This window comes from Desmodus rotundus, chromosome 10, assembly GCF_022682495.2.
Source record: "Desmodus rotundus isolate HL8 chromosome 10, HLdesRot8A.1, whole genome shotgun sequence".
Classification (NCBI taxonomy): Eukaryota; Metazoa; Chordata; class Mammalia; order Chiroptera; family Phyllostomidae; genus Desmodus; species Desmodus rotundus.
This window is the reverse complement of record NC_071396.1, coordinates 103,663,630-103,674,246: the sequence shown is the minus strand read 5'-3', so window position 1 is coordinate 103,674,246 and position 10,617 is coordinate 103,663,630. Positions and strand designations below refer to the sequence as shown.

The following is a 10,617-nucleotide window of genomic DNA, read 5'->3' as shown; positions in this document are numbered from 1 at the left end:
AATTAGTGATAAATTGGTGGATACACAAAATATAATCCCTGGCCTTGAGAATGATTTGCTAGTTACAGAGTTCTAAAAAAGCCAGAAATAAACCTCATTTTTACCACGTTTATTAGCAAGTTTTAACTTGCTAATAGATGCCAGATCAGAGAGTTAAAGCAGCCAGATAAATAATTTGCATCTTACTGTTAGTGCTAGTACAGATTGTTAAATGACTCAAACATCTCTCCATGGCGCTAAGGGAATATGTCTATGTTGCTGAGCAACAAGAGGTTGGCATGAAAATCCCACTGGCTCAAAAGAACGAAGCTTTAGAAGCTCAGGTAGTTTTGCAGAGAAACAAACAGACAAAAAAACCAACTGGCCTGGGAGAGGAAGTGCAGCTTTCTGGTGCACATTCTGCTGGTAAGGGACCATGTCAGCTTGGGCTTCTCTTTTCCTATTTAAAAAACAGTAACTAGATCATTTGTAAGTCCCCTTTCAGATTGTCTTGCACAATTTGTGTTTCTGCAAACGTAGGTGTGTGCTGCCAGTATTGCGTGAACTAATACGGCTGCTTCTCCTGATGGGATGGTTTTCCTCTAACAGTCGGAGATTTGGCCCCTTGCTGCTAGACCCCAAGGGGGCGGATGTCCTTTAAAGACTATCAGTGGTGGCCACCAAGTAGAATAAATCGATGTCAGGAGATAGTCAATAATAGACATATATAAATAAATGCAGGGTGGGGCAAAAGTAGGTTTACTGTTGTGAGTACAGGAAATAGTGTTTATTCTTGTATGATTATTTATTAATTACTGTATCGTTTTCCATACAAACCACTGTGAACTTACTTTTGCCCACCCTGTACAATCGATCCTCACTATTTGTAGAGTCTACATTTGCAAATGTGCCTACTCACTAACGTGTATGTTTAACCCCGGAATCAACGGTCACGGTGCTTTGTGGTCCTCTGTGGGTATGCGCACAGCAGCAAAAGGTTTGAGTCTCCTGACCTGTGTGCTCCCCTCTGCCCCCCTCCCGCTCCGTCAAACAGGCAACTCTATCTTCTCATTTCAGCTCTCTCTTTAAAAAGTGTGGTTTTCCTCTTCTAGTAGGTGCTATGTTTTTCTCATTGTTTTGCTCTTTGTTTGCATTTTCACTATTTAAAATGACCCTGCTGAGTAATGTATAACTGGTGGTCTGGAAACAATTTTCTCGATTTTACAGTATGCAAAAAATGTTCCATGAGAGCTTCCAGACCAACACTGGAAGAGTGAGCACACCTGTTTACACCTTGGACATATCTTTATATCATAAACTGGGGTTAGATTTGGTATCTGATTACTTAATGAGTGTTTGTTAGGATTCACAGAGCTTAGAAAGGTCTGTGTGATCATCGAAGTTATTATTTGAGTTCTGACCATCACAGAGCTTTACTAGCCACAGCAGAATCCGGGCTTTGTTATCTAAGCATCCTTCTGCACACACCTAATGACAAATAGCATGAGCAGTCTACCATAGTGGACAATTGGAAGAGAAAACCAGCCTGGGGAGTGTAGGAAGTAGGTACTGGACACAAGAGTGCTTTTAGTGTTATTAAATGGTTTGAGATTCTGCAAGTTTTTCACCACATGTGGTCCTGTGACCACAGGATTATGGGTAAGAGAGACTGTAAGAGGAGTAAGGAAGCTGGAGGGATGTGGAACGTCCCAGAGCCAAGTGTTAGTTTGCAATTTAGAATTTACCAAGTATAGTTGAGCAGCCCCCCCAAGGCTTTTTCATGCAAACCACAGTAGAAATAATGCCCCCAAATGGATTTTGAGTAAACCCTTGAAAGCTCACACGTACAATGCAGGAAATGAACAGTCCTCATGTGCAGAGGGCCTTCTGGACCCGCCACCTCCTCTGGTCAAATGCAATGGTATCATCCGACCCTAATGAGCAGAAAAGCATTATTTAATTGTTATTCCCACCTCCATTTTTGTCTCATCTTTCTATCAAAATAAGGTAAGTATTATCTCACGTTCAAACTGACAAACAGAAATCTTCCTTGCTACTAAACACCTTAAGAAATTAAACATTTAGCCCCAGCTGGTGTAGCTCAGTGGACTGAGCCTGGGCCTGTGAACAAAAGGGTCACTGGTTCGATTCCCAGTCAGGGCACATACCTGGGTTACAAGCCAGGTCCCTAGGTGGGGGGTACATGAGGGGCAACCACACATTGATGTTTCTCTCCCTCTCTTTCTCCTTCCCTTCCCCTCTCTCTAAAAAATAAATAAATAAGATGTTTAAAAAGAGAGAAATTAAACATTTAGTATTTTCATTTTGACTCATCATGGCAGAATTTGTTTTAAAAATGAAGTCCACATTTCAATAACAATGCTGCCTTTCAGCACATGTGCAGGAGTGGTGCAAGAGAGACACCCTCTCTGGTGCAACATTTAAGGAGACACTGAAACAAACAAACAAAAAGAACCCCTCAGAAATCAAGATAAATAACATTTAATGTAATATTTTTTAAAACTAAAATTAATACAATATCTATCATGAGTAAAATATTGAAAATAAAGACATAATAAATATTCACCCATTCATTTCAAAAATATTTATTGAATGCTAAAACTAGGTGACAGAAATATTTTATAAGCTGGGAATACAGCGGAGAGCAAATGGCAAGCTCCCCGTCACCAGATAACATAGAGCGAAGCGGTCTGAGGTCTCTTCTTCCCCTTTGAAAACAGTGTACCAATTAAGAAAAAGCCAGTTTCAGTGCTAGTTCCTTTTGCAAGGTTTACAACAAAAGCAAAAATCAGTAAAGGGGAAATAAGACTATCATGCCCATTGTCTTTAACTAAAAAAGAAAAAAAAAATGGAGTCAGTCAGAGATCCCAGGCGAGAGAAAGCTGCCCCAGACTGGAATGAGAAATTGTTACGGTGCTGGGAAGAAGCTTAAAAGTCAAAGAAAATAAACTACTTGTCCTCATTCCTTGTTTGCACAGCTACTGCCAAGCACCTATCAGAGCCAACAACTTTGACAGGCCTCAGGGTGACAGTGAAGATGGGCAAAATTCTCAACAGAATATAGCTCTTAGTCATCATTAGGAAGAGTTTACCTCCCTCTCCGACTACTTTTCCCAAGATTGTGGCCAGAAGAACAATTTTTCTGCAAGTGGAAAACTGAGTCGAGTCTGTGATGGGTAAGAAATTAAGGCTTCCCTTTTTTCTCCCAATTTCTACCTGACCCAGTGGTAGAGACCCTGGCTGGGCCCAGTGTTGTCCCCCGTCCACCAGCACCAGACATCATCCATCACCTGGGAGCTTGTAACACACAGAATCCCACATTTCGCCCACACCTACTGAGTCAGAATTTACATTTTAACAAGATTCCCAGGTGATACGTCTGCTCGTTAAGTTTAGAAAGCTATGGTTTAAAAATAATAAATACATTCTTAAGAAGAAAAATATTCCCCATGATTTCATCTCCTTAAATAAAGCAGAAATTTATTTTTTCCACCTTATAAATTCTTGCCCTCATCATCCGTACTTTATATGTGGTCTTAACCCAAGTTCATAAAATTTCATTTTCTTCAAAGTTATTTACTGATAATATTTCAACATCTTTTTTTAATTATTGCATTTACTGGCTGCATGGCCTTTCCTCAAATGTGTATGTATGATGTACTTCGCTAGAACTTAAAAATGGCCCATAAATCTTTAACACTGGAGATTATTTAGATAGTGTGGCAATAGCCAACTGTGGCAGACTAAATGTTTTGTTCCCTCAAAATTCTTGTGTTGAAGCCTCATCTCTTGACATGATTGTAGATGGAGGGGGATGGCTTTGGGAGGTTGTTAGGTGTAGATGAAGTCATTCGGGTGGCACCTCCATGTCAGGCTCGGTACCCTTCTAAAGAGAGTCAGAGACCAGGGTCCCTCCCGTGATGAGGGACATCATGTGAGAGAACAGTAAGAAGGTGCATGTCTGCAAACCAGGAAGAGGGCCCTCACTAGACACCGAATTTGCTGGTGCCTTGATCTTGGATTTCCGGCCTCCGGAACTGTGAGAAATATGGCTGTTATTGAAGTCGCCCTACCTGTGGTCATCTGTCACAGCAGCCTGAACTGACTAAGACATCAACATAATGTATATAGATTCTTGGTTGCTTTGCATTTATTGTCACATGTAAGATTATAAATCACTGGATATAAGCATGCTTGAATTACTATTGTTCAGTTTTACTAAATTTGTATACAAATGCTTTGTTCCAATACACCCGGTCTCTAGCCTTCTGTGAGGGTCATGATATTCTTGGCATTATATTTTTAAAGATATGCAAGTTATGCTATTTAATAATTATAAAATGATAACCCCTCTTGACTAAAATGTTTGTGTTTCATATGTAGATGATTTCAATGTGAAATGTAGACCAATTTTTTAACTAAAAATAATCTAGAGATTGATACCCAAGAATACATATTAAGCATTTAAACTAGAAATACCAAAACATTTTTTAAGGTTTAGTCTTTTTTAAAAAAAGATTTTATTTATTTGTTTTAGGGAGAGGGGGAGGGAGGGAGGAAGAGAAACATCAATGTGTGGTTGCTTCTTGCGAGGGAACCTGGCCCGCAACCCAGGCACGTGCCCTGACTAGAAATTGAACCAGCGACCCTTTGGTTCACAGACTGACACTCAATCCACTGAGCCACACTGGCTAGGGCCGCAACATCTATTTTTAACAAAATCCTTCACTAACAGGTCCCTATTTTTTCAGCATTGACACATACTACTGGTCTCAGGCGGGTCACACATCAACTCGGCTGCACCAATGAGGAGACGATTAGTAGCTCTACATCGAAGCTCCAGGGAAGACACTGCGCCTCTCCAGCTGCTGCTGGGATTAGAAGCCTCGGCATTTGGGAAGAGGAGCCTCTGTTTAACACACTCTGGGGTCACTGAAATGTACATTCCTGGTAAGTGATGGTCCTTGGAGGTGTTTTCACAAGATACTTGCTTTACTTCAATGAGGCAATGCTATGATTAGAATGATAGTTAAGTGCCAGTTTTGCAGATTTCTGTCTGATGTGAGATCATTTATTTGACTTCTTCACACCTTGGTTTTCTCCTCTATTAAGAAAAAAAAGGGGATGATAGTGTTGCAAGAGGGTATTATAATACCATGTAAAGCATATAATAGCTGCTCAGTATTAGTACCTATTTACAACCCGGAAGCCTCCGGTCTCCACTTCTGACTTCCAGCAAGTGCCATTAAGAAATATTTCAAATAAGCCAGGATCCATTATTTTTGTTCTCCATGGATATACTAAGAATAATCTTGGCTATTTTTGCTTGAAATGGGAGTTAAATATGATGACCGACCATATCCTTGCTGGCCGACCACAAAGAAAAGCATGAACTGGTCATGTGCAGAACTCGCTATCTGGCTCCTAGAGTTTCCTTATGTCAATGAAGACTAGTTAAAAGGAGATATCCCCACAGGCATGGCCACCAGTTTAAAGTTATGGCCACCAGTTTAGCAAGCTCCTTGTCAATCTATGCATTTATGTCAAATATGGAGTAAAGACATTAAGTGAATACCCCAGAAGACACAACAAAATACTGTATACCTAATTTTTAAAAAGTAACTAAAAAGCTCTGGTTACTGTTAAATTGGTTTTGTTTCTTTTATTATTGCTTGAATTATATGACATTTTAATAGTACATAATTACATCATCAATCTTCTAAAAAAAGCCAGAGAAGTTTAAAAACACAGAAACCTTGCCATTTGGCACTATGAGAAAAGCAATTACCAGTTTCACACGAATATTTTCTCTCGTATGTGTATGTTTACCCACCTCTACTCTCCATCATAAATTTCTAGGTTCCTGGATTAAACTATAGGAAATCTCAGCATTTTCAGTGGATTATGGTTCATGTTCCATCTGCCGTGTTTCTGCCTTTGCAGCAGATTGGAATAGAGCAAACTGGTTGCCTTCATGGATTGAAATCTTTGGCATTCCGACTGGAAAATGGTATGACTTTTTTCTAAACAACTAGCGTAACGTAGATGTGTAGTAACTAATCCTACTGTGTAACATGGTTTATGTTTTAATGACTTTAAATACAATAGAATTATGCAAAATGATAGCGACATCAATTTTAGCCATCTGGTATGCTTTAAATTATACTCTTTTTATAAATGGAATAAGGAGATTCACAAAACATTTGCAAAATCATTTCTGTGTCCACTTAAATTTAGAAAGCCATAATTTTCATACATTTTATAGTCTGAGATTAAATAAAATAAGCTGTGACATGATAAAAGCCAAAATACTTTAAGATGCTATGGGAGGTAATATTTACATGCACAAGGAATATTTAAATGAACTTGAGTGACACTGTATTGTCATGTCCTGAAACCGAGGTACAAATAGATTGTTTGACTGCCTCACTATATAGCACTTTAAAAAAATTCCCCAATGCTTAATTTGTTTGAATATCACAAAAATTGATGAACACTCATCTTAGAGTACTAGATACATTCAATGAACTTAGGAAACCGAAAGGAAACATAATCCGAAGAAATTCAGTAATTTGATATTTTACAATGCATGCCCTATTTTTATAAAATCCATTAAGTTACAGCTGAAGTTCTCAAAGAGTAGGAGAGGGGGATCTTCAATCCACATGACTGACAGTAGGTCTTGGATCTTCCATCAGGTTGGATGGCAGCGCTTTAAACTTAGTTGGGGTCTTTAGGTGATAGATGAAGGAAGTATCTCTGTTAAAAACAGTGCAACTGAATGCACTATTAAACTTCTCGTTTTAAAATACCAGTGTCTTGATGTGCAGGTCAGGAGTAGAAAGGGTTCAAAGTGGGAGGAATACCGGGACAACATGAAGACTGAAGGTGTCAGATTCACTGCTAGATACAGGGTCCAGCAGAGTAGGCCTGCTTGAGCATGGTTGGTAGGGTAATAATAGGGGCGTAATAATTGATAGTTGTAATTTGGACATTTCACCTAAAATGTCAGATGGTGTGCTTGAGTGTGATATTGTTAAGTTGCAGAATTACATGCTTATGATTTTGTAATTAAAAAGGGGCATTATTTGTGCCAAACCCTGTCTATGTCCACTTAACTGAAGCTTCATTTTTAAAAAATTGTATTCTGTATGCCAACTGGAAAACATAATTTGGAGTTTCACCCCACATCTTAGATATGCCAGTGCCTATCAAGGAGATGCCTGATATCTGAGTCATTGCATCTCTTGAGATTGTTTGAGAATGCCTGCTAAGTGTAGTAGGTGCTGAGTTCATTAAGGAACTCGGGAATATTAATACTTGGCTCTGAGTTTTATTTGCAAAAGCCTGTGAGGCAAAAGCTGATAGCACTGAGAAGTGAAGTAGACTGATCCACAATAATAATTGAAAATTTCAATACTCATCTCTCAGAAATTGATGGAATAGCCACAAAATCAATAAGGATATAGAAAAGCCAAAAATACCATCAGTCAAAAATTCACGTGCTGAAGTTTTATCCCTTCCTTGTACTTCAGAACGTGACCCTATTTGAAGACAGGGTCTCTTTAGCTCTGCATATAGGGTTTTTCTTATTTAATGACATTGAAATGACATCGTTAGGGGAGATGCTAACTCAATATGAATGGTGTCCTTACATGGAGAGGGAATTTGGACCCAGAGGGAAGACGGCCATCTACACGCCGTGAAGACAGGTCTGGAGCAGATTCTCCCTCACAGCCGTCAGAAAGAACCAGCCCTGCTGACACCTTGATCTCAGGCTCGTGGCCTCCAGAGCTGGAAGAAAATAAGCTTCTATTGTTAAGGCCCCCTGGTCTGTGGTACTCTGTCATAGCAGCCCTGGCCAACTGATCCAGCGCTACACTATTTGGTGCTCCTGCTGCATCTGTCTCTTTTCAGTCATTGCAGTTAACAGGTTGTAATGTTATTTAAATTATCTTCTAATAAGCAATAATATAGTTCCCCCAAGACAGGGACCACATTTTCTTGTTCGTGGTTGTACCCTTAGGCTCTAACTCAGCACCTGTTATTAATAAGTTTAAAAATGTATTCATGGGCTAAGTGGCATAGTTACATAATCATGTAGTGATTTCAATAGGGAAATCTGAATAGTGCCACAGGAGGGAAAAAAAAAAAGAAAGAAAGAAAGCCATAGAGAATGTACACACAAAATAATTCCTTAAGACTAGTTTGAATGCCTTCTATACACCAAGAACTTTATAAACACTAGGTTGTTTAATTCCAGTTTTCTTTATTAGAAAAATGAGAAAATATACAAGATATCATGGAATGGGGTCTGAATGCATCCAAAGCAGGAGTCAGCAAGCTTTTTCTAGAAAGGACGGGATGGTAGTTACTTTAGGCTTCACAGGTTACCCAGTCTCTGTTGCAACCACTCAGCTCTGCTCTCGGAGTGTAAAAGCAGCCACAGAGGAGGAAGGGGTGGGTATGGATGTGTTCCAATAAAACTTTATTCACAAAAACAGGGAGTAGACTGCATTCGGTGGGGGTTTGTCAAGTCCGAATCTAAAGTCTTCTCTCGTCAATCTACTAGTCCACACATCTTGACAAAACTGAATTTAAAATTGAAATGCAATCTTTATTCCCCTTTTTAAAGCCTGTATAAGAATTCCAATTAAGAACTAACTGCCTCTGTATTTTTAACACATGATGTATCCCTCACTGTGATGGCTTAATTAGTATACAATCCATGCCTAGTTAAATGTAAATGAACTGCTTACTTCATGGTTATTTAAAATGTTCTCTTGGATCATGAGTAGTTATTAAAAGCCTCATTGACATGATTGCTTATTTTGTTTTAAAATGTATTGTCAAGATGCAAGTTGGCGGGTTTTATGTATTCTTTTTCTAAATACTGAACAATTACACGGCGTGGAAGAAAAATGTCAAGTGGAGTATCTTCTTTGGGGCTTAGACTATAAAAACTTGTATAATGGTAGTAACACAAGAGCTTATGTGTTCGGTGAAAATGTATATGACATGCTGGATAGCATGATCCGAGGCCTGTGGATGACTTACTGTTTTAGTGGGGTTAAGAGCACACTACCAATACCTCCGTTGTGTCATTTTTCACCTTGCATGGTAATTTCCTTTTTGTCTGAGCATCATGATAGCGAGAGTGATTATCTTTGTAAGGGAAAGAGGATTCTGGAATCTTCAGCATGGTTTCTTTTACTGAATAACTTTGGCAAATACACATACATGGGCTTCATTAGGCAACGTTTATAAAATCATCCTCTCTAAAGAAATGCATTTTAAGTTAACAATCTGAACCTGCATTTTAAATTTGGACAGGTTACCTGAGGATCACAATTTAGGAAAAAACTCACCTAACTTCTTGGATTAATTTGAATTCTCAAGTAACTGCTTTTCCACGTGATGCAAAACTCAACAGAACTGGTGATGATGGTGTCATACGATGATTCCCTGGCCCTGGAGGGCTGTTGGCGGACTTTAGCACAGGTGATGACGGTTTGGGAGAGTCTTGGTGATTGTGGTCCACACTGACACCCTAATATAGAGCAGCAGGATCAGAGAGAAACAGTGTAGAATGAGGCCTTATTCTCACAAAGGGTGCCCTAAATTCACATCAAAGTGAAATGACCAGCAAAAATATTTCTTTTCCTAAAAATAAAACAAAGAGAAAAATAGTGTCTTAATAAAGTAGGGAGAAAGGTACAAACTTACAGGACAAAATAATAAGTAAAAAAAAAAAAAAAAAAGGAAGCTGGGATTCTTGTGAATAGAGTACTTGCTGGCCTAAAGCTAACTCTGAAAACACTTTTCAGGGAGCAGCTATGCAGAGGGATGCACTGACCAGCTAAACAAGGTAATGCATGAACAGAAGTAAAAACAAGAGCCAGATTATTGGATGGTCACATAATCAGATGTTACTCCAAATCAGAAATGGGTACCAGCATGTCATGCCCAGGAACTTCTTGAGAACATTCATCTTGGCGATTTACATAATGAATTATCTAATGTGAGAGTTTGGAGTTTGGATCCACTTTGCATACACACTATGGATTTCCTGTTTGCCACCAGAGCAGTAGAAAATAGGTATGAATCTGATTATGTCGAGAATTCTTTGTTAAGAGCCAACAAGAAAAAAAAATCAAGAAAATAGTTTACTCTCAAAAAACATTTTCCATGCTTCCATTCAAATACTTAGAAATAAATGTTAGAAAAGAATAGGCTGGACGGTTTAGTAAATTTTAGAAAAGCAATTCATTTTAAACATGCGCTAATAATACTGTACAATATTTTTCTTGAATAGGCCTGTAATTGTAAAATGGTAAATAAAAATAAAAAACAAGTGCATTTAAAAATTATATATATATATTAAAGTTTTAAAGTTTGCTTTATTTAAACTGTGAATGGAATTGTTATTTAAAATTTAAATGGATTTTTGGAGACATTTTATTAAAGCAATTAATTTGGTTGTTTTACTTGTGCATCGAGTGTTTTCCAATTGAGTGGTTACTGTAATTATGTCATTACAATAATTATGCAATTACTCTCTGTAATTATATCATTTAATTATATAAGTATGCTTATAGGAATTAGTTGTATAATTAG

General features: G+C 38.3%; 1 long non-coding RNA gene across 1 annotated transcript; it reads left to right on the top strand.

Moving 5' to 3' along the window:
* Positions 1-323: 323 nt before the first annotated feature.
* LOC123478736 (uncharacterized) lies at positions 324-10,245 on the top strand. The gene is made up of 5 exons (XR_006654041.2): positions 324-405; positions 2,979-3,176; positions 4,752-4,950; positions 5,860-6,010; positions 9,334-10,245. It is a non-coding gene; the product is annotated as an uncharacterized lncRNA (long non-coding RNA).
* The last annotated feature ends 372 nt before the right edge of the window (positions 10,246-10,617 follow it).